Source organism: Lithobates pipiens, unplaced genomic scaffold (genome assembly GCF_037356315.1).
Source record: "Lithobates pipiens isolate NorthernLeopardFrog02 unplaced genomic scaffold, aLitPip1_a1.2 Scaffold_13, whole genome shotgun sequence".
NCBI classification, from domain to species: domain Eukaryota; kingdom Metazoa; phylum Chordata; class Amphibia; order Anura; family Ranidae; genus Lithobates; species Lithobates pipiens.
This window is the reverse complement of record NW_027507718.1, coordinates 208,860,235-208,884,223: the sequence shown is the minus strand read 5'-3', so window position 1 is coordinate 208,884,223 and position 23,989 is coordinate 208,860,235. Positions and strand designations below refer to the sequence as shown.

Below are 23,989 nucleotides of genomic sequence, written 5' to 3'. Positions count from 1 at the left end.
GGAAGGGACACTTCCCCTTCACACAGCACACAGGAACAGAGCTGAGGCTGTCAACCACAGGCTGTGCCCTCCCCATCACCTTTTTAGCTCTTGGTGTCAGCAAAACTTGTCAGAAGTTACTAATGCTAATAGCAGAGGAGCTAGATTGCAGAGAGAAATTACACTTAGTGCTTTGAAGAGAGACAAGTAAACACTATAGAAATATGAGCTTTGTTCAGATTTCACATCTGAGGTTTACAGCAAATTAAAGGGATCTTTTCCATACCAAAGAATAAAAAATGTAATGTATATTGCAGCTTACCAGTCCTTAGATGTCGTGACTACATTTGTTTCTTTATAGGCTACGTTCACACCTAGCATCTTGTGAATGCGTGTTTTTGCACACTTTTTGGCACGTGTTTGCGCTACAAACATAGGGCAGCCCATTTGTCTCAATGGGATGCCTCAGGCATGACAAACACAAGCTCATGTACCATTTTGGGTGTTGAGCTTTGCATTCTTTTTTTTTTTTACAGCGCATTTGCTACACATTTTACCTCGTGTGAAAATGCACATCTGCTTTCTGTGTTTGGGGTTCCATTAACATTGCACACATTTATGGAATCCTCAGATATGAATGCAGCCTCAGGCATGTACATGTGGATCATGTACATGCATTTTATGCATGTGCATGTCGGATCTGCCAGAAATCTTGCATCCTTGTATCGTCCTGTGCTCTGAACTAAAATCTCAAACAATGTTATTAGCTCTCCCAGCTGTCTTCTATGAACTACAAAACCCTCTTCCACTATGTAACGATTATTTTTGGGGTTTAGCTGCACTTTAGTATATAGTTCACATAAACTGGCACTTGACCAGGATGACGATTCATTGATATTGGAGAAAAGAAACTGGATATGTTGAGTTATTAGCAGTAACAGACAACTTTTTATTTTATGGAAAATACAACAAACATTTTGATCGTGCAACACTAGACATGTGCAGAGTAAAATATTTCGTTTCGGAATTTCGTTTTCGTCTGAAAACTTAATTTATTTAGTTACTCCCGAAATTCGTTTTTATTTATTTCATTTTTCGTTCAAAAATTGCATTCGTCCGAAAATCCACATGAATCACGGTCGAATCTGTCTTTGAAGGCTTATGGTGTCTGTCGAATGTATAAAGAAGATTCGACAGAGCTAGTATATAGCATACTTTAGAACCCTATTAAAGTCTATGGGACTCCAACGTTCAAAATCTAAAGTGCTCATTTTAAAGGCTAATTTGCAAGTTACTGTCCTAAAAAGTGTTTGGGGACCTGGGTCCTGCCCCAGGGGACATGGATCAATGCAAAAAAAAGTTTTAAAAACGGCCGTTTTTTCGGGAGCAGTGATTTTAATAATGATTAAAGTGAAACAATAAAAGTGTAATATTCCTTTAAATTTCGTAGGGGGGGGTTGTCTATAGTATGCCTGTGAAGGGGCGCATGTTTCCCGTGCTTAGAATTGTCCCTGCACAAAGTGTCATTAATGCAGGAAAAAAAGTCCTTTAAAATCACTCGCAGCTATAATGAATTGTCGGCTCCCGTAATACAGAGAACACTCATTGAAAGTCATTGATAAAAAAATAAATAAATAAATAAATAAAAAAGCGTGGGGGTCCCCCAAATTCAATTACCAGGCCCTTCAGGTCTGGTATGGATATTAAGGGGAACCCTGCCTCAAATTTAAGAAAAAATTTGACGTGGGGTTCCCCCTAAATATCCATAACCAGACCCTTCAGGTCTGGTATGGATATTAAGGGGAACCCCGCGTCAAATTTAAAAAAAAATTGACGTGGGGTTCCCCCTAAAAATCCATACCAGACCCTTTATCCGAGCACGCAACCTGGCAGGCCGCAGGAAAAGAGGGGGGGACGAGAGAGCGGCCCCCCCTCCCTCCTGAACCGTACCAGGCCACATGCCCTCAACATTGGGAGGATGCTTTGGGGGTCTGTGACCCCTCAAAGCACCTTGTCCCCATGTTGATGAGGACAAGGGCCTCATCCCCACAACCCTGGCCGGTGGTTGTGGAGGTCTGCGGGCGGGGGGCTTATCAGAATCTGGAAGCCCCCTTTAATAAGGGGACCCCCAGATCCCGGCCCCCCCCCTGTTTGAAATGGTAAGGGGGTACAAAAGTACCCCTACCATTTCACAAAGAAAGTGTAAAAAATGTTTAAATAAAACAAACACACTTTTGAAAAATTCCTTTATTAAAAATAAAAAAAAGATTCCAGCGGCGGTAATCCACTCTTGCTATCCATCGACGGACGGTCATCTCTCCAGCGATGTCTAATATCATCCAGCGCAGCGCAGCATCCTTCTTCTGTCTCCGTGGAGGAGACACTACAGACATTCCGGCGGCTGACGTTTGTTATATACGGAGGGCGGGGCCACCCGTCACCTGACCCCGCCCCCCTCTGACGCAAGGGGAAACCCGGGGTTCCCCGTGACGTAGGGGTGACCCCGCCCCCCTCTGATGTAACGGAAACCTGCCTGTGTTACATCAGAGGGGTGCGGGTCACCCCATACGTCACAGGGAACCCCGGGTTTCCCCTTGCGTCAGAGGGGGGCGGGGTCAGGTGACGGGTGGCCCCGCCCTCCGTATATAACAAACGTCAGCCGCCGGAATGCCTGTAGTGTCTCCTCCACGGAGACAGAAGAAGGATGCTGCGCTGCGCTGGATGATATTAGACATCGCTGGAGAGATGACCGTCCGTCGATGGATAGCAAGAGTGGATTACCGCCGCTGGAATCTTTTTTTTATTTTTAATAAAGGAATTTTTCAAAAGTGTGTTTGTTTTATTTAAACATTTTTTACACTTTCTTTGTGAAATGGTAGGGGTACTTTTGTACCCCCTTACCATTTCAAACAGGGGGGGGGCCGGGATCTGGGGGTCCCCTTATTAAAGGGGGCTTCCAGATTCTGATAAGCCCCCCGCCCGCAGACCTCCACAACCACCGGCCAGGGTTGTGGGGATGAGGCCCTTGTCCTCATCAACATGGGGACAAGGTGCTTTGAGGGGTCACAGACCCCCAAAGCATCCTCCCAATGTTGAGGGCATGTGGCCTGGTACGGTTCAGGAGGGAGGGGGGGCCGCTCTCTCGTCCCCCCCTCTTTTCCTGCGGCCTGCCAGGTTGCGTGCTCGGATAAAGGGTCTGGTATGGATTTTTAGGGGGAACCCCACGTCAATTTTTTTTTTAATTTGACGCGGGGTTCCCCTTAATATCCATACCAGACCTGAAGGGTCTGGTTATGGATATTTAGGGGGAACCCCACGTCAAATTTTTTCTTAAATTTGAGGCAGGGTTCCCCTTAATATCCATACCAGACCTGAAGGGCCTGGTAATTGAATTTGGGGGACCCCCACGCTTTTTTTTAATTTATTTATTTATTTTTTTATCAATGACTTTCAATGAGTGTTCTCTGTATTACAGAGCCGACAATTCATTATAGCTGCGAGTGATTTTAAAGAACTTTTTTTCCTGCATAAATGACACTTTGTGCAGGGACAATTCTAAGCACGGGAAACATGCGCCCCTTCACAGGCATACTATAGACAACCCCCCCCTACGAAATTTAAAGGAATATTACACTTTTATTGTTTCACTTTAATCATTATTAAAATCACTGCTCCCGAAAAAACGGCCGTTTTTAAAACTTTTTTTTGCATTGATACATGTCCCCTGGGGCAGGACCCGGGTCCCCAAACACTTTTTAGGACAGTATCTTGCAGAATCTTTTCTCTCTGTCAAATCTTTTTTCTCTGTCGAATATTTTCTCTATATAATCTTGGACTAATAGAGGTAAGGTTAGGCACATTCGAACACAGGTTCTATAGACACAGATTGTTGTCAGAGTCATGTCGAATCTCCTATTCTATATCGAACTGTTGTAACAATGAAAACGAAAATAAAGCATTTATTTATGTCGGATCTTTCGTTTTTCGGATTTTGTGCTTTCGTTATCGTTTGTCAAAACGAAAACAAAAATAGCTGAAATTCGGACGAAAATGCATTCGGACGAAAACGAATGCACATGTCTATGCAACACCTATTCTTCTTTTTTTCCCCAGTTTTAATGAATCAGCCCTCTTGTAATTATCAACTTTATAAAATTTAAAACAATAATATTGCAGCAATATAATATTATAGAAAGTGTACAAGTGAAATGCAAGTGGATTATGTCACAAATCATCCCAGTTTTTCTATTGCTTCATAAAGATCACTGAGGCCAGCAAGTGTATTAGACACCCGCTCCACACCTGCTGTTTGTCTGAAATCCTCACGTTGGGAGTTGACATGATATAGTCTGTTCCACGGACAAGCTGTTGCTTCTGCTTCAGGTCATGGACCTTAAATTCCTTCTAAGCCCTAGTCAACAGCCCAAGACACTTAAAAGGAATTTACAACCAACATAGAAACACATTCCAGGCAAAATCCTGCCAAAACAAATAAATCATTATAGGTGTCCACTCCTAGATTGCTGTTAGCAAATTGGCAAACTGAATATAGTTTGATATGGCTTTTTTTTTTTTTCAAAAAATATTTTAGATATTTTTACAGATAAAACGTTAAAAAAATAAAAATGACTTCCACAACATAGGTAAACTTGGGGTCATCCATTTTATGCCAAAAATCTTTAAAAATGTTTTTTTTTTGTTTTACAGAAAATTAATTTTTAATTGTACAGTAATGCTGTACTTATACTGAATACAAATGCTGTGTACAAAATACATAAATATGGTATTTATTTTTGACAGTCTGATTTTTTTACTTTTCTTTGTAGTAGATCATCTGTGTACTAGCTTTAGCTTTTAAGAAGCATTACATATAGTGTACATTTACAATGCTTCTACAAAGGAGTCCTCGGCCCTCTTATACTTACTTTGCCAGTGCCCTCCAGCCGCTCCTTCCTCCATTACGGTCAATGGCAATAACTGAGAAAAAGGCCTAGACATTGTCAGGACTAAGGGAGTAATGGCTCTTCTCCTCATAGTCGCCGACACCACAGATTTTGATGGAGCCTGTGACAGAGGAAAGAGTGGCAGAGGAGAAAGGTAAATGTAAGTAAGTTTGCACTTGGAAGAGATACTGTCAGTTTGCCTCGCATATGGCAAGGCTCCATTCACACCTAGGTGTTTGGAATAGTGGGCGGAATCACCGCAATTCTGCCCGCAATTCCTGAATCGCGACAAAATGCGTGACCTTATTGTGATGCCATTGCTTCTTAAAGGAACCCCAATTGCGCCATGATTTTGGCGCAATTGTAGGGCAAAAAAATCACACTGCAATCGAGGCAAATCGCAATGTGTGATGCTTGTTGTCCAAAAAGGAGCAGGAGATTTTGTGGGCCGACAGCGTTGCACAATGCAATCGCAGCAAAATCGCTCCGTGATTGGGGTACCATTAAGAAGTAATGGCATCACAATCGTGTCCTGCATTTTGGCGCAATTCAGAAACTGGGGGCAGAATCATGGCGATTCCAAATGTGATTCCATATGCCTAGGTGTGAATAGAGTGGTAAGGATAGATATATAGGGGTGGCTGCAGTCATCTTTTTCTTGAGGATTTATGGTCTGGAGTTGACATTGTTTAAATCAAGTAATTTTGAATAAGATATATACAGTTTTGCTTTTTTTTATTTACACAGAAGTACTAGCAGGCAGTGACAGAAATACGTTCAGTATAATAGGTTAAAGTCAGAAAAAAGCATCTTAACGACATAGTACAATGATGTAATAGAAAAGTACATATATAAGCAAGGGGATGTCAAATGTTGATGCTTAAATGCAATGTTCTACTGTTTTTCATTTGATGCACGTGGTTAGATTTGTGTGTTATAATATTGCCCTACTGAGGTGTTACTTCTTGGGAGGTAAGGGTTAACTCTGCTGGCAAGGTTTTCCCAGGCTTTTTAGGGAAGCACTTCCCTTTGCTAAGGCAAACATATAAAAAAGGAAGGACCCACCTTTGGGGGCAACGAGGTTAGCAAGTTGGCATAGGTTCAGTTAAATTCTCCCCAGCCAAGGACATGCTACTGAGGATATGATCCTCTACTTTGCACTTGTGCATCCCTTGTGGGATCTCAGATGGGGTTCTAGGGCATGGACTAATGCTTGACCAATGGACTGGGGCAAAAAGGGGAACTATCAGAATAACTCATGGTTAGAAGCTTACGGATTGTGTATTAAAGACATCTTTGTTAAACTGTAGATCTTTTATATTTATACAACTTCAGTAAAGAATGTTTATTGTTATTCAACTTGGCCTGGTTTGAAGTTATTAGTGGACAATCTAAAAGGGGTGCCTGAATACATGACATATTACAAGAACATGGCTTATTAGAGGACAAGAAGTGTTATGCCCCATACACACGGTCAGACATTCAGACCACAAAATCCGTCTGATTTTTTCAGACGGATTTTGGCCGAAACTTGTGTTGCATACACACGGTCGCACAAAGTTGTTGGAAAATCCGACCGTTCCAAACGAAGTGATGTCAAACACGTACATCGGGACTATAAATGGGCCAGTAGCCAATAGCTTAGTTTATTCTGAGCATGTGTGGCACGTTGTCTGTCGGAATTGTCTACACGCGATCGGAATTTATGTGATCGGATTTTGTTGTCGGAAAATTTTAGATCCTGCTCTCAAACTTTGTGCGTCGGAAAATCCGACGGAAAACATCCGATGGAGCCCACACACGGTCGGATTTTCTGACCACATGATCCGATCACACATTTTCCATCGGAAAATCTGACTGTGTGTATGGGGCATTAGAGAAATTTGCAGTACACTTTGCTAATGTGCAGTGAAGCCATACTGATATTGCTAATGACTACAGTACTAGTGTTGGGTGCATAATTAGCCAGTTGGTTGGGAAGCAGTGTGACTTGTCAAAGGTGACTGAAGGCCATGGTAGTGAAGCAGCTTGTGTACTTAGGCTCCTTCCCTTGTAAATATAACCCCAATACTGGGTCTGACTCTTGGCAGGGGTCGTCCAAGGAAACCAGTCTGGAGGTCATGGAAGATAGAGTGAGGCATCAGGAGAATAATAAGCATTGGATATGTACAAGAGTTCACCTTCTTAGTATTCAAATGTAATACATGGATCAATGTCACTGGGAGTGAGGTGACAGGTTACTGGGCTGGTGGAGTCCTGTACAAGCTCAGAGCACCAGAAATGCTGCACCAACAAAGTGAGAGAAGAGTTATGAAGTGTCTTGATAAACTGTTATCCATAGTGTACAGAGTGTGAGGTAATTAACTGTGCAAAGGATTACAAGGAGTTAACTATATTTCCTTTAAGGATAAGCATCACTTTTAAGTTGGAGTGCTGCCTCAATGCTAGCTTTGCATTAAAAGGCAGCCTCAGACCACTTTTGGGCACACTAGCGAGCGCTCTCTCCGGGTTCCCCTGTGGGAGCAGTAAGCCCCACCCACACGCAGATAATTTAGCAGTAATAGATTTGAAACCCATGGCAGCTACATCAACTATAAATGATTGAATCTCCAGTATACAGATAAACACCAGAACTAGATCTTTGAGCATTTGGGGATAATCATGTCAACTGTAGCTCATGAAGTTTAATTAAAGATAGTTATGTACAGTACACCTGCTCTTGGTTTATGGCCTAATTATTGTCACTAGTGTTGTTTGATGATGAATTTTAACGGAAGAGTTACTTTATAATCTGCCTGGGGTAGCGTCGGGAGTTAGGTTGAATTTAAGCAGGTGTCAGGGCTGGGCTCAGCTCTTCCTTCGCTGAGCTGGATGATCAGCTGTCGGCTAATTGCCAGCTCCTCTCTCTCCATAGTGACTCACCTGTTGATGATATCCTGCTCGTCAGTCCAGCCTTCTTAAGCCATCCAGCCCAGATCTGCCTTCGCCTTGGTCACATCTCTAGAAACGCTCTCCTGTGTTCCTGTTAAAGACTTGCTTGGCTGACATTTCTTATGGTTCCATATCTTGCTTGCTGTTCTATTACACTCATTCACCTCTGGCTCCCTGGCGTTTTGGCTTTTTTGACTATCTGTTCCGGTTCCTGAACTCTGGCTGTGTTTTGACTACGTTTACGGTTTCTGAAAGCAGGCCTTTCAAGCACTGTGGATTTTTTGTGGAAATCCCCTGTGTTAGTCGGTAAGTTTCTCTCCTCCAGGTAGAGAATTAATGGTGGTCTTCCACTGGTCAGGAGTAGGTGGCACAGAAGGAGTCTGTTTTTGAGATTTTGGTTTTCAAGCTATAAAGAGTATTCTAGTAATCGGTACTTGGAATCGATCCAATGCTATAGTATCAGGTAGAATGCCAACAATCTTTATCTTTGGGTCAAACAGTAGGGTTATTGCCTAATAAGTGATTGAAATATGGATCCCCAATACCTAAAGAGTTCTGAACATATCCATTGCATGTGAACAAGTGTCCCAATGTCTCAGCCACATCTTTTACAGTGCTGTGTATGGTAAAAAAATGTGAGCGCTGCGGATCGCCCCACAGCTCACAGGCCACTAAAAGAGGGCAAGCAGCCTCTATGTCTACAGTCAACGGTGTTGGTCATTGACATGGTGCATCCTCTGCAGGTAGCCATGGGGCACGCTTGTACTCTTTTGCTGCTGCTGACCGCGTTATTGAGCCACAACATGCAGAAGAGTTGGTGGAGTGGATAACAAAGCCATCCTCATCCTCTTCATCCTCTGTCACCCAGTCTCAGAGTAGATTGCCTTCCAACGCAGCTGCCAAAGCAGCCTATTCCACTGGCTCCTTGTCCACAGTCACTTCTTCTGTAGCCCCACCATCATGCATGGAGAAGTCCCCAGAATTATTCGACCACAATGTTGGTTAAATGCTTATTTGAAGGCTCCAATGTGGGTTCCCAGGTTGAGGAAGGGAGTAATGTGAGCCTAGAGAGAGGGGGTGCCACAGAAGGACAAGAAACTGGCAGTCATGTTTCACAGCAGGGCCCGTTCCAGCACCCAACACGATTATCTGTGAGGGGTTACATTGTTGTGGCATCACCACCACCCAAGGTCCAATTTTTCTACCCCTGTTTAACAGCGGCATGTAATTACAATTCTTGATATAATATTTCACAGCAGGGCCCATTCCTGTGCCCAACAAGAGCAACTTTGAGGGCTTACAGTGTTCTGGTACCACCAACACTTGTGGCCCAATTTTCTGCAGAGTATATAGGGCAGGCCATATAGAATATATACTGCTGTTCAGAGTATATAGGGCCTGGGGGACCATCATGCCATTTAAAAAAAAAATTGCTGCGGGGTTCCCTTAATATCCATACCAGACCTAAAGGGCCTGGTATGGATTTGGGGGGGGGGGGGGGGGAGACACCCACGCCAATTTTTTTTTTTATCTATATTGCCGGGATCCGGCAATACATTACAGCCATGAGCAGTTTTGAATGACATTTTTTTCTTTAGAAATGTAATTTTGCTGTTGCACTGTTATAAACATGAGAAAGATGCACTACTTTACAGGCATACTAAGGACACCCCCAGGCATGGTATTTAAAGGAATATTTCATTTTTATTGTTTCACTTTAAGCATTATTAAAATCATTGCTCCTTAAAAAACATCAGTTTTTAAAACTTTTTTTTGCATTGATACCTTTCCCCGGGGCAGAACCCAAACATTTTTTTATGGCAATAACTTGAATAGAAGCCTTTAAAATTAGCACTTTTGATTTTTCACATTCTCGTCCTCAATACTTCAATGGTGTTTGCATGTTCGAAACACATTTTTTGCCTGTTCGCATGTTCTGGTGTGAACTGTGGGGGTGGGGGGGTGTTCAGCTCATACCTATTGACAACTATTGCTTTAGACCTCTAGAAATTATTTCGATTTGTTATTAATGGTATTATTGCACTTTTGAAAGCTCAAAGAAAGAAATGAATGGATATTTCTATGTTCTGTAATAGCCTTTTCAGGCCTACTATATTCTTTATTTATTTTTTTGGCAGCTATTAAAATGTTTTTGGATGTTAACAATCCTAACGATAAACTTCTTTTGTATTCTAAATCTGCCTCTAAAAGTGTTTTGATCTGTGAATGGAGGCGATAATTCTGGGACTCCTCAGACTCTCCTTCATTCGATCATGTTACAGACAGTTAATTTGCATTTTAGTAGAACGTTTTTGTGCATTTTATACATGCATTTTTGATGTGTTTACATTTTTTTGTGGGAGGAAACTGGTTGTTTAAAACACAAAACCCTATGTTTTTAATTTCACTTTTCATATGCTTTCATTGACATTTACGGGCAAAAATACACTATGCTGCACCAAAAAAAGCACCTGTACCTTTTAAAACATTGAGTTGCACCATGTTTCTTTAATGTGAATAGGCACCATAGCGAATAATATGATTTCCATTGTTGTGCATTGCAATGTAATGCAGATGCAGGAGAAATCAGAGCTTCACAAAAAATGGGGTGTATGACCTACCCACGACTGGTTTGCGAAGATTGTGTGTGTGTTATCATTTGTGATGTCTATGGTTTTGTGTTTGCTGTGAAATTAGTTTAAAGGGCTGATATTTACAGTATGTGGCATTGTTATAGCCTTACTAATGCTTACTGCTGCTTTAGAAAAAAAGAAGGTAGCGATGTGCTTTAAAAATATCCACTCCATTTTTGAAGCATGTGAAGCCCCATTTAAGTAACAAATAGGGGCAAAACAGCAGGGAGGAGGAGAGCCAGGGTTCATGATTTGTCATCATGTAAAAAATTCTCATCTAATTAGGTAGTGCTCTCTGCATTGTTGGGCAGAGAATACTCCATGGAGCATCACTGGCTACATATTACATTTTGTATTGTATGAATGAAGCATGAAATGTAGTGTAGAGTACAAAACAAGTTGATTTACCAAAACTGGAAAGTGCAAATTTTGGTGCAGCTTTGCAAAAAAAACAACTAGCTTTCAGTTTTTTTTGTCAATGTTTAATTGATTGAGCTGGAGTTAGAAGCTTATTGGCTACTATGCACAGCTGCACCAGGTTTTGCACTTTCCAGTTTTAGTAAACCAACCCCACAGTGTCTGTCAGAGAGCGGATATTGATATCTGCTCTTCTTTATATATCAGCCTTTTTATAAAGTTGAATCAGTCTTCTTTTTGCTGCCCTATTGCTGTCCCTTTCAATGTTTCTATCCCTTGCCTCAGCATACCTTATGTGGCTATAACATCTGATTCTGTTAGAGTAATAGGGTGGCATTACAAGACAATTCACCTAGAGGTGCAGGAAATATATATCCTTCCTTGCTATTGGTAGTATTTAATATCTCAGATATGATTCCCCAACCTTTTTGGCCTGCCTCTTCCTATTTTCTATTTGAGACCGCTCACCCGGTTCAGTCAGTATTCTTGTTGACAGGTGCAGTTCACCCTCCCCTCTGTAGGTGGCGTTGCTGGCCACTGTACAGAGGGAATGGAGGATTAAAGGAACATTATTTATCTGCAGCCCCATAGGGTGTCATCAGGGTGCAGTACTCTGAATGAATGCTGCAACACTGCTTGACCTCAGTAACCATCTTTAGTGGGGCCAATGCTAATACATATACATACATGACCCGCAGTTGCCAAGTGGATAGATGACAGGATCCATGCTAGATAGGAACAGCTTTTTTAGCCCTAGAGAGATGTTCCTGATGAGGAGGGACAAACTAGGGACACTGCTGCCAGCTCTGCTATTTCTTGGACTCCAGTGCTGTGATAAAGATTTTGGATTAGTTCTTCCAAGTGCTGCTACACTACTACTCTGTCTAACAGCCACTACTCTACTGAGATACTATTCCAGTAATGTAAGCCTTATTAGAGTGAAAACTTTGTGCTGGAACTAATGTGCTGCTAACATTTCTAAAAATGTGTTCACCAGTGTTGGCTGTGTTACTCAGACACTTATACCATAGTGTTAGAAACAGTTAAGTACCTTGCTGCTGTTCTCTGCATGTTATGTGTTATCTTTATCTAACCAAATAATAATTGTGCCACATTAGTTGGTCTCTGTGTGGCATTCCTCCATATTGGGTACCAACTAACTGGCCCTACCCACATTCCAGTTCATATGAACCTGCAGGTTACCAAGCACGGACCATCGAGCATGTTTAAATTTTTACCAAAGATTGCAGCAATAGCTGTCATCAAATGACAATGATCATTCTGTTTAGATCTGCTGGATCAAGGGTTAGGAGGGTTAGGGTTATTTCTAAATTATTAGCATTAAAAAAATGCGGCTGCTTTGAAACTGACCATCTTTTTTACTGTATATTTGTTTTGCTTGTGTCTATGTAGCAAGGTTACTTTGTGCTATAAGCAAGGAAGCTGAGACCTCTGCAGTGTGTAAATGTGCTTTTACTATACAAAAATGCTGTACATACAAAACTATTACAATATTAAGAATACAAATTAAGACTGACAGATATATATAACAAGCAAAATGCCTAGCAAATAAACAGCCTATGGTCTATGACAGCAGAAATCCACTTATAAGTTCCTACTGTTACTATATGTTCGTGATCTCCATTGGCAACGATTCTTCTTTAGATCAGGCACCTTCTTGCATGATGAGTTGATTCTGGTGTTAATCCATGTTGAAGTCTCTTGGTCTTACAGCCTGTGCTTGGTTCTAATGCATGGCTCAGGTTGTTTTCTATAACAACTAACAGTCATTCTTTCAGTTTGAGAGACCCTCTCTTACCTGTTTACTGTAGCTATAGAGACAATAGCCTATTCAAACTGTCAATTGAATAGAACAATGGTATCTACATTCCCATTGTATCCAACAGCATTTGTTTGAGAAATATCTACTCAAGACAAAACCTGACAATAATCAGATTTATATGACTAACTACTATTGTAATAGTGTCTCATGTAATGTTATGTCTGATTAATATAAAGAAATCATATTTTACACATTCCGCCCTTGATTTTTTTCAGACTCCATACAGAAAATCACTTAATTACTAAGAAAACGAATTCTAAACATTCATTTTCCTTGAATGTAACCCCTCCCATATTTCTGTCATTGAGAAGGTGTTTCAGTCTTGGGCTAAAAGTTCATTAGAAAGTCCGGGGGGGGGGGGGGGGCGGCAGGGATACTGGGAAGAGGGAAAGAGAGATAAGGAATAGGTAACGTGATATGAGCAGTTTTTTTTCCCTTTCCTTTTTGTATGTAAATTACATTAAATATATAAATAACTAATAAAGATATGGCAGAACAAGCCACTATGATGTGAAAATAAGAAGGGACAAAATTGAACTGCAAAGTTGAAATAAGTCTCTTGGAAAATTTCGCTGAGGTTGAATAAAAAAAGAAAGTCCAGTCTAAAGCTCTTTAGAAACAAGTCCAGGCTTGCAATACATTAAAGGCCTTGCTCTCCACAGCTCTTGCGTTCTTCCGTCATTCTGTCCATCATGAACCAATTTTCTCTGGTCTTCCTATGGATCAAATCGGAGACAGCTTGTGGAGTGGAAACTAAGCTGATTATCTGTTCCTTTTAATAATACATAAATAGTAGACCCCAGCGCTTCAGCTACAATCTCTCCTCTAACTAGCTTCTTGCCTGGATCTCTGACCAACACTATGCCACCTGCATGTATCCACTTCTGACCCTCCCAAAGAACATCAATAGGGAGGAAAGGAAATATACTGATATTTCCCAGAAGATAACTGCTGTTAATTTTGGAAGGTTTGATGTTGTGTTATGCAGCCTCACTTTCCACTCTTGCTGAGAAGTATCCACTAACCAATCAGAGTACCAGCCACTATCCCGAAGCTCTTCTATCAATGCAAATATAACTTCAAACCTTCCTGCCAGATTCCCTCTCTTTCCTAGATAGGCTTCAGCTTCAGCTTTAGACACGTCACTTTTGGTTTCTATGTCTATGGGAAGCAGTAACATGGTACCTGTTAAGCCCTGTTCTTTCAGGAACCTTACATAAATACTGAACTCTTTGCTCCAGCATGGAATCTGTGCCCCAGCCCCTACCATCATTGTATATGGTGTGCTTTTGGCTATTGACCTAGAATTTAACAACATGACTGTCTGTGTGAGGACCCAATCCCACCCCCTTAGAGTGTGGGTACAATCAAACCAGCTGCCTGTGGATGGTATGGGATGTTGCACAACCAGTACACACCAGAATCATTGGCCCATTGTACTGTTGATCCAGTGAAGTGTGAGCTGTTATCACTTTGGACTTGTTTGGGACAACCATAAGCAATGACAAGTTTATGGAGCAGTTAAAGCATTGCAGCTTGATCTGCACATTTGCAAGGATGAACAAGCATAATTCCTGAATACGTGTCCACTGCAGTATAACAATATCTCAGTCCATTTTTTACCCGGGCAGGGGACCAATAAAATCAATCTGCCAGATCATTGCAGGCCCCTCTCCCCTCCTAATCAATGGCCATTGTCATACTTCTCCACACACTGTACAGTTCCCTATCACAGTATTCATCATGTCCATGGATATAGGCAAGCCTCTCTGCTTTGCCCATTCATATGTTGCTTTCTGCCCCAAATGTCCAGATTATTTGTGGGCCCAGTTGGCCAAGTTCATCAAGACAGGATCAGTTCTCACAACTGCCTTCACTTTGGTGATTTCATCTGAAACTCTGTTATAGTTCTCAAAGTCTGAGACTAGGGGCACATTTGGGAAGAAGGATCCTCCTGAAGAGTCATCACTACAGCTTTAGCAAGAAAAAAAGCACATATATGGGAGTCTGAGAGTGCTGCACACCCTGATGCAAATAATTGGAGAGATTCGGACAATTCCCCATGGGGCTTTTTAGCAATGAGCAACAGACGCAGTGGCAAAAATGAATTGATGATTTTATTATCAACCAATTGATCAAAATTTCAAAGGTACAAAAGTTTAAAATATGAGTTCTGGTGTACATATAAGTAAAGAACTGAGGTTTAGGAAATAGCATTAATTATAAGATTTATTTTTATTTTTATTTATTTATTTATTTATTTCAGGTACTTATATAGTGCTGTCAATTTTACAAAGCAATGGTTTTAATAGAGTTCCCTATCAACTTTATCTAAATATCGCTTAAAGGTTTCAAAACATGGCATCATACATACTTTCTAAACCCTGTATAGCATAATAATTTATAAATATATAAACAAATACCTAATAAATATTAAAAGATCTTTTGTCTCTTGAAGGTATTCCTCCCTTTTGGCAGCATACATCTGTTCCCTTCTGTTTTTCCTTCCTTTTTTGACATAATAATTGCTTCTTTAGTAGCAGGGAATGTGGTTTGCTGCTCTGAACCCCATGAGAACTTATTTTCTGGTAACATTGGTAACAAAAGTATTTTTTCTGGTAACATTGTATATAGGCCTTAGAATCAGTCCAAGATGTTATGAACAATCTCCAGAATCCCACAACTCTAATGAACTTCTGTACATCCTCTTTGGTAGTAGGTAGTAGGAGGCAACAGCGACTGGATAGTTTGCACAACTGTCTCTGGAATTTTCCTCTGCAGTCCAATCCACATCATTCCCAGGAATTTCACCTCTGTGGCAGGTCCTTGAACGTTGTCTCTGTTGATAGCCCACCATCTGTTCTCCAAGTGCTGTATCAGCAGGTGCAGTGCTTCAGTTACATCTTCTTTTGTCCCAGAGATCAGGATGTCATCAATGTAGTATAACATGGTGACTTTCAAATTCAGGGTACCTAAATCTCAGACAATCAGTCCATGACAAATCATTGGAGAATGAACATAGTCTTCAGGAAGCACGGTGAAAGTGTACTGGCGGCTGTCCCACACCATAGAAAACTGGTCTTGACACTGGGTCTATTGAAATTGAAAAGAAAAAGAAAGCATTAGCAAGGTCTATCACAGCATCATATTCTCCTGCCTCTTTAGCAATTTTCTTAACAATTGAGATCATTTCAGGTACAGCTGACTTCAATTGAGGTGCCACTTTGTTTAGACCTCTGTAATCCACAGTCATTCTATATGTCCCCTCAGGTTTCTTTACTGGGAACACCGGAGACAAGAAAGGACTTACAGCAGGTCTAAGGATCCCTACTCTCAACAGTTCTTGAATAGTCTCCCCAATTTATTTGTGACCTCTGGGAAATCTGTACTGCTTGAGACAGACTGGCTTCTCTGGTGGAGAAATGTAGACAGGGATCCATTTCGCATGACCTCTGACCATAGCCTTCACTATCCTAACCAAATACACTTTATCAGGATACCCGAATGTGAATGTACCCCTTTCAGTCCGAACTGACTGACCTTGAAGTACATCCATCCCAAGAATATTTCCTAACTGCTGGTTTGGTTTGTCCTCCCAAACCTTCTACATAAATCAATTCTCCTTTGTGATAGAAAGGATTTACTTGCAAAAGTGTAACTTCAGCTCTAGTATCAATTAAAGCCTCTGAAGCAACTGCTACCTGGTCTTTTAATACCTTAACTTCTGTCTCTGCCTTCTCCCTTCTATGTGATTCGGTATAAATAGCATGAAGGAAGTACCAACTCACTGTGGACACTGTCCTCTTCTCTGTTTTACTTAAATCCAACCCCTTAAGGCTAAAATCTACAAAATTATCTGAAATTTTATCACCTCAAGTCATATTCAAGGGAGAAGAAAATTCTTTAGCAAGAGGCTTCCACTCATTGTCTATGTCCCAAATAGGTAAGCTGCACACTCCCCTCTGGACACCAGAATCCTCTGCAGCCTCGCTTTTCCTAAACAGCTTATGCAGCATTTTTTACCTAGCACAAGCTACACGAGACAAACTGGTCTGCTTCAGTTGAACTTTAATGAAAGATCTCGGACAAGCCCCCAATGGTTTGCTTGCGTCTATTTAACAAAGTTACTTTGTGGTATAAGCAAGGAAGGTGAGACCTCTGCAGTGTGCAAATGTCATTTTACTATACAAAAATGCGGTACATACAAAACTATTACAATATTAGGAATACAATGCAAAACTGACAGATATCTATAGCAAAATGCCTAGCAAATAAGCAGAAACTATGGTCTATACACAGTAAAAGTATGCTTAAAAGTTACTTAACTCCGGTTACTGTGTGTTTCATGATCTCCATTGCTTCTGGAAATCAGACACCTTCTTCTTGGCTGGAACAGAGTTGAGTGTCCTTAGTTCTAATGAATGATGAGTGGCCTCTAGTATCAGTCACTACTGCTCCTTTTATTTGGGCTTTTGTTTACCAGTTTGTTGACAATGGTTACACACTCGTTTTCCTTAACAACCAAACTGCCAACTGTCAACAGTTCCCATTGTTACCAAGGCAATCGTTTGTGAAACATCCTCAGACAAACCTGATCTTTGTTAAAAACTAACCTGATTGCTATTCTCAGTCTTATAGAAAAATCATATATTTTTATATCAAACGCAACACAATAAGAAGGGAACATACGCAGTACATAACCAGATACAAAACCCATGAGCAAGTTTAGGGGGCATTATGCCTGTGGTTGCTACAAGATTTTTTTTAGAATCTTCTGTAATCAATTTTCCTTTAAAACTGTTGATTATATTGTACATGTCTAAGGAGGATAGTAAGAACTCTTTTATAACCAGGGCACATGTGCCAACCTGCCTCATAAAATAAAAGTGTTACCACAAGAGAAAACCTCTGAACTCTTTACTGCATTTGTTCAGCTGATACAAATTAGGGCTGTGTTCTGTAACAAGTCGATGTGGCTGGTATAATGACTTGACAGATGTGTGATGCCCAGGTTTGTGGTTTAAACCTTTGGCATTCTTTCTCCAAAATATAACATGAAACCCAAACCACATAATTTTCTCCAGTGTTAAAAATATTTTTTTCAGTACTCAACATGATTTTATGATAGACAGAGTGTACTGTATCAAAGGAAGAAAACTAAACAGAATTATCTGTACACTAAATATAACCCATTATATTTACACCTTTGACCATCTACCTGGTTGCTTGCTCATTCCTGAATGTGTTTAATAATAAAGCAAACCTGGTAAGAATAAAAAAAAAAAAAAGTAAAGTATGCCACGACAAATGTTTTACCAATAAAAAAATATGTATAGGGTAATCAACAAGATGGTACAGCGGTTATAATTACCTAGTTGCAGCAAAAAGTTTATAAATGGGTTTACATTCTAATATTGTTTATGCAGATAACACGAGCAGCGGCCATGTTAGCACACAATGGTATGGTCGCAGTGTGGCACCATAAACTACATACAAAAGGCTGCATGACAGGCAGCACTGCCACCACAAACACATGTAATACATGCAGTGGCACCATGGTGCAGAGGGCTTTCAGTGGGTTAATACAGGCATTAAGGAAGCAACATATCACCTCCAGACTCAATGCTAAATGCCTTTGAAAAGCAATCCATTACAGATCACGTTTAGAGGGGCAGTAAACACTACCGTACGTGTAAATGAGGCCTATATTTAGTAGCTTGGTGGCTCATCATGCCTCTGCCTGTGGGAGTCATGTTTGAAACTGTCAGCCTTGCAATGCCTTATAGGACTTGTAGTTCTGTAACAGCTGGAGGGCCGCCAGTTTGACACCTGTGCTATAAATGTAAGTTGAATGAAAGTAAGTTGAGTCTGCTGAAGCTGCTGACATCACATCCAAAATCACATCTCATGGCTTTTGGATGTCTACAGGAGGGAGGCCTAAATAACATAAAATATGGTAAATGCACATTTATCCCTATTCAAAGTTTTTTGTTGAAATGAATGGTCTGCCACCAGGGTCTTAGGAACACAATATACTGAGCTGTAATATACATAAAAATGGATTAGGCAACACTTACTGTAAGCTATCAAGGTTGAAATCCTTTGTATTGTCATAGATATAAAACATGGATAGATATCTGCTCCTCTACTCTCTAGAGTATACATGGCCTTCCTTTTCTTTCTTTACAGTTTACTGATCTCTTTTCTATATACTGTTTTCATTTGAACCAATTCAGGTCTCTTCTATATGTAAGAGCCTGAAACTTTTGCCCCAGATATGGCTTGATGAGGGACTTGGCTTTTTCAGTTCTAAAATAACCCTTTTCTATATCTATTTTCTGTCCATTTATATTATAAACCAAAATTTTGTTGCTCCATTTTATCATAATTTTAAAATAACTTTATATATACAACAAAATAAATTTCAATGACAAAACATTATATGGAAGATGATAATAACTTACATATTTAAAAGTGCTGAGCAACCTAGCAAAGTAACATTGCAGAGTTTTGAACTGAATTCCCACAAACAACCTGCTGTTTGCTGGTCGAGAGCTAATATATAATCATAATTAGAACAGCTCACCATTTTGTATCATTGATACATATGATCCTATTTATTGGTTTGTATTTCAGAATTTATTTGATATGGTAACTTTCATTGTGTTTTTGCAGGGCTAACTGAGTTGCAGTGATTTAAAGGGACTAGGCAAGATGACATCTTCTAGATATTGTCTAGTTTATGTAATATACAGTGGGGGAAATAATTATTTTATCCCCTGCAGATTTTGTAAGTTTGCCCACTTACAAAGAAATGAAGGGTCTATAATTTTTATCATAGGCGTATTTTTAAACTGAATATCATCCAAAAATCCAAAAATAAATACACATAAAACAAATGATATAAATTAGGTTGCAGTTCAGTGAGTAAAATAGGTATTTGATCCCCAAGCAAAACATGACTTAGTACTTGGTTGGAAAACCCTTGTTGGCAAGTACAGAGGTAAGATGTTTTTTGTAGTTGATGAGCAGGTTTACACATATCTCTGGAGGGATTTTGATCTTCTCTAAATCCTTATGGTTTCTTGGCTGTCTCTTGGCAACGCCAAATTTTAGCTCCCTCCATACATTTTCTATAGGATTAAAGTCTGGAGCCTGACTAGACCACTCCATGACCTTAATGTGCTTCTTCTTGAGCCACATCCATAAGCCATCTTCAGTGTTCTGACTGAGGGGAGAAGGGTCTCATCCAAGATTTTACAATACATGCCCCCATCCATTGGCCCCTCAATGCAGCGAGGTTGACCTTTTGCAGAGAAACAGCCCCTGAACAGCAACTCAATTTATAACAGTTGTACCGTGTGCTTTTTTCTGGATTGTTGGTTGATATTCTGCCTCTATCATTTAAAATACACCTATGATACAAATTATAGGCCCTTCATTTCTTTGTAAGTGGGTAAACTTACAAAATCTGCAGGGGATCAAATAATTATATATTATATTATAAATACCACTGTATAATAAACAGTATAACAATGCAGTGGTAATCCCAAAGTATCTGTATGAAATACAGGGCACTTTTACAGTTCTAAAACAATGTAGTTCAAGTAGGCAGACTTACATGCAGCAGTATGCCTAAGGATTGCATTCTTAACTTGGCCCTCTTAGGCTTGCACAGTGGACTTCCCAGATAGGGTGCTGTGTTGGTGACACTGGGCACAATGATACACTGATACAGATGCAGGCTGGCAAAAAGATCCTTCACTAGAGCGGGTAGGGGTTCCAGGGGTGACAGGACCAACCCTAAGCTGACTCTCCTACACAGCAACCTTTCCTTCCACTAATCTTACCTCTTCCTAGCCAGCAGGTCTCTGTCCCTAGCTCACACTATTTATATTGCAGGGCATCCTAAAATGACCTAACAGGAGTTATATATAGCCTATCTGGGTTTATTATGGCTGCCCAGATATCGGAAAAGCTCTATGTGCATTCAGGCTCCCCCAAAATACTAAAATCTCTGTAAAATTAAAGGTCTGTGTTATTGAAATTGTAGGTTTCTTTTGTTGGCTAAAATTAGGTGTTCTCTGATTTTTATGGCTTGTAATGAAATGCCTTTCAAACCTTCCGAAGTTGTGAGAAACCTGTCTAAAAGAACAAACATTGTATACTGTAAAAACTAGGGATCTATTATGCAAGCACTGGGAGCTTTTATTATTATTATTATTATTATTATTATTATGTTATATGTATACCACTGTTATAGTGATTTATTAATCCATCATTTTTTAATGTGTTTAAACCTTAAAGTGGTTGTAAACCCTTACAAACCACTTTGACCTACAGGTAAGCCTAGATTAAGGCTTACCTGTAGGTCCAAGCAATATCTCCTAAACCTATATGGTTTAGGAGATATTTGCCCGAAAACGGGCACCGCTGTCTACGGCGCATGTGCCGTAGACAGCAGCGCGCAGGCGCACTGAGCGCGGCATTTCCAAGAATGCGCATGCGCGGGAGTGACGTCATCGCGGCTTCGCCGAATGACAGCGGCGGAGCTGCGAGACCCCACCAACAAGATGGATGCGGCAGACTACAGGGGACAGGGGCGAATTCGCTGGCTCCTGTGTCAGGTAAGTGACACATAATGGGCTACTATGCGATGCATAGTAGTCCATTATGCTTTGCCTTTGCAGGGAATGAAAGAGGAAGTAAACTCATCAGGGTTTACTTCCTCTTTAAAGGAAACCACACAAACTTGACCAGAATGCATTCAATTGTTTTATAAGTTTTTGTTTGATCCATAAACATAGTGGGGCTGATTTACTAAAGGCAAATGCACTGTGCACCTTGCAGAGCTTAGTAAATACGGTAAAGCACTGCTGATTTCCATAATTCAATAATGCGCAAGCAAAAAATTTTTTCTTTTTTTTTTCTTTCACCTGTTTGGGTATTCTTGCATAGTGCATGGTCTATTTGGCCTTAGTAAATCCACCCCAATATTGATACGTCCTGTTCCAAGAATACCTCTGACATCTACAGACACCCCTCTGGGGAAGATGTTGTCATTATGGTTTCTGACAACTGGTCGCTATTCTCCCAAGAAGATGGTGGCAGGTATGTCAGGACATGCATGTATGATTGTGCATATTTATCTGCTTCCCGACCGGCGCACGACGATGTACGTCGGCAGAATGGCATGGACAGGCAAATTGGCGTACAGGTACGTCCATTTGAATTTGGCGCCGTGCCATCGCGTATTTTTGTACCAAAAATATTTAGAAGAATACATATCGGCCTAAAATGAGGGAAAAAAAAAAAATTCTATATTTTTGGGGGATATTTATTATAGCAAAAAGTCAAAAATAATGCGTTTTTTTCAAAATTGTCGCTGTTTTTTTGTTTATAGCACAAAAAATAAAAACCACAGGGGTGATCAAATACCACCAAAAGAAATCTCTATTTGTGGGAACAAAAGGATGTCAATTTTGTTTGGGAGCCACGTCGCAACTGTCAGTTAAAGCGATGCAGTGCCGAATCACAAAAAGTGCTCTGGTCATTGGCCTGCAAAATGGTCCGGTCTGAAAGTGGTTATACCACAGTCATTCTATAAAATAATCGTGTGATCCAATCATGCTATGGGTACCTGTAGGTCCAGTTCACACTTTTGTGACAACATTTGGTACAACATGTGGTACAACATGTGGCATGTGTGCATTAGGGCACGTTACACTGTACTGCTCTGCAAAAAATACAGCCAAACCCATCCTTCCATGTGCAGAGGTATGTTACGGTTCACTCATTTTTAATGAGTGCTGAAATGTACCTTGGTGCACAAAACTACATTCTGGTTTGAATGGGTCTTTAATTTTTCAAATAATTTTTGACTTTGAACACAGAGGAAATTGCCAGCAAGATAAGAGACTTATTATGAACCCCTCTAAATGTACAGATTGTTAAACTATTTTACCTAGAATGTGTAAATCAATTATTATAAAAAAATACCTGTATCAGCATAAATTGAAATATGTATAGCCTTTTTTTCTTATACTTACGTGCTTAAGTTATTAGCCTTATATATGTGACATGTTTGTTCTACAAATTCTGGTCTTTGCTAAACTAGTTAATTAGCTTCACAAATTCTAAAGATCTGTTTCCATAGCAAACCACAGAAGATTACTCACAGCTATATAAGCTGATATTGTGTGTTTTTCATGGCTGCAAGGGGCTTAGCATTCCATGTGTATCTTTGGCTTTTTTCCCTCATATGATACATCAGCAAAGGGGGGTGAACAGTTCAAATTTCACATTTGGGACAATTCCAAAAACAGATTTTCCAGATGTGAAATAACAAGCACATGGTCTGTAATTAGGGGACAGGTACTCTCGAATCTGATGTAGAGAGAACTAGCTGTGTGTCCTAAGGACTGGAAAATGTATTGCGCTCCAGCATTCTCCAAAGACATAACAGGATCAGGTTTTGCTTGTGTTATAGGGGTGTGAAGTTTATTAACCTCACTCTGCCTTTTGTTAATACAGGTTTCAAGAGATCAATTTTGTTCTTTGTGACATACATTTCTCCTGGGTAAATAGATGATAAGAAGGATTTAGGAATTGCTGGGTTGTGCTTTAAAACAGTGGTTTATTGCAGGCTGTTAAAGTTTATACCAATAAGGAATGTGTGAATATTTCACAAGAGAAAACACATTAAGCTAATAGTTTTATCAGTCAGCAATTTATGTGCGGACTGACAATATTTACCTCTTTACTTAAAGCAGTAATCCATTCTAAATCTAACCAAGATTTTTAAATAGAGAAGGATGACATTGGGTATATTACAAGGGTCATGTCCATAAAGTTTTAGTTATGGGTATTTTAGTTATGGGTAGCATATGCTGGCCTCTACTGTTCCTTGGATACACTAACAGACGGGTCCTCCTGCCATAGTTGCCATCCACCATTGCACGTTCCTGTGCCTGCAGTTGCACTTTCTTGAATATAGAATTTATAAAGATTTACAACTTCTATTTCATTTCTATAGCAGTTGTATTGACCAAGGAACTCCAGCACAAATACCGTATATACTCGAGTATAGGCCGACCCGAATATAAGCCGAGGCCCCCAATTTACCCCCAAAAAAACTGGCAAACTTATTGACTCGTGTATAAGCCGAGGGTGAGACATGCCTGTCCATCCCTGTGTGTGTGTCCGTCCATCCCTGTGTGTCCGTCCATCCCTGTGTGTCCGTC

At 40.3% G+C, this 23,989-nt stretch overlaps 1 protein-coding gene across 1 annotated transcript in view; it reads left to right on the top strand.

Annotated features, from left to right (window-relative positions):
• The window catches only part of CFAP299 (cilia and flagella associated protein 299), a 761,000-nt gene that overhangs the window by 81,602 nt on the left and 655,409 nt on the right, over positions 1 to 23,989 (top strand). The gene's annotated exons all lie outside the window — the stretch shown is intronic.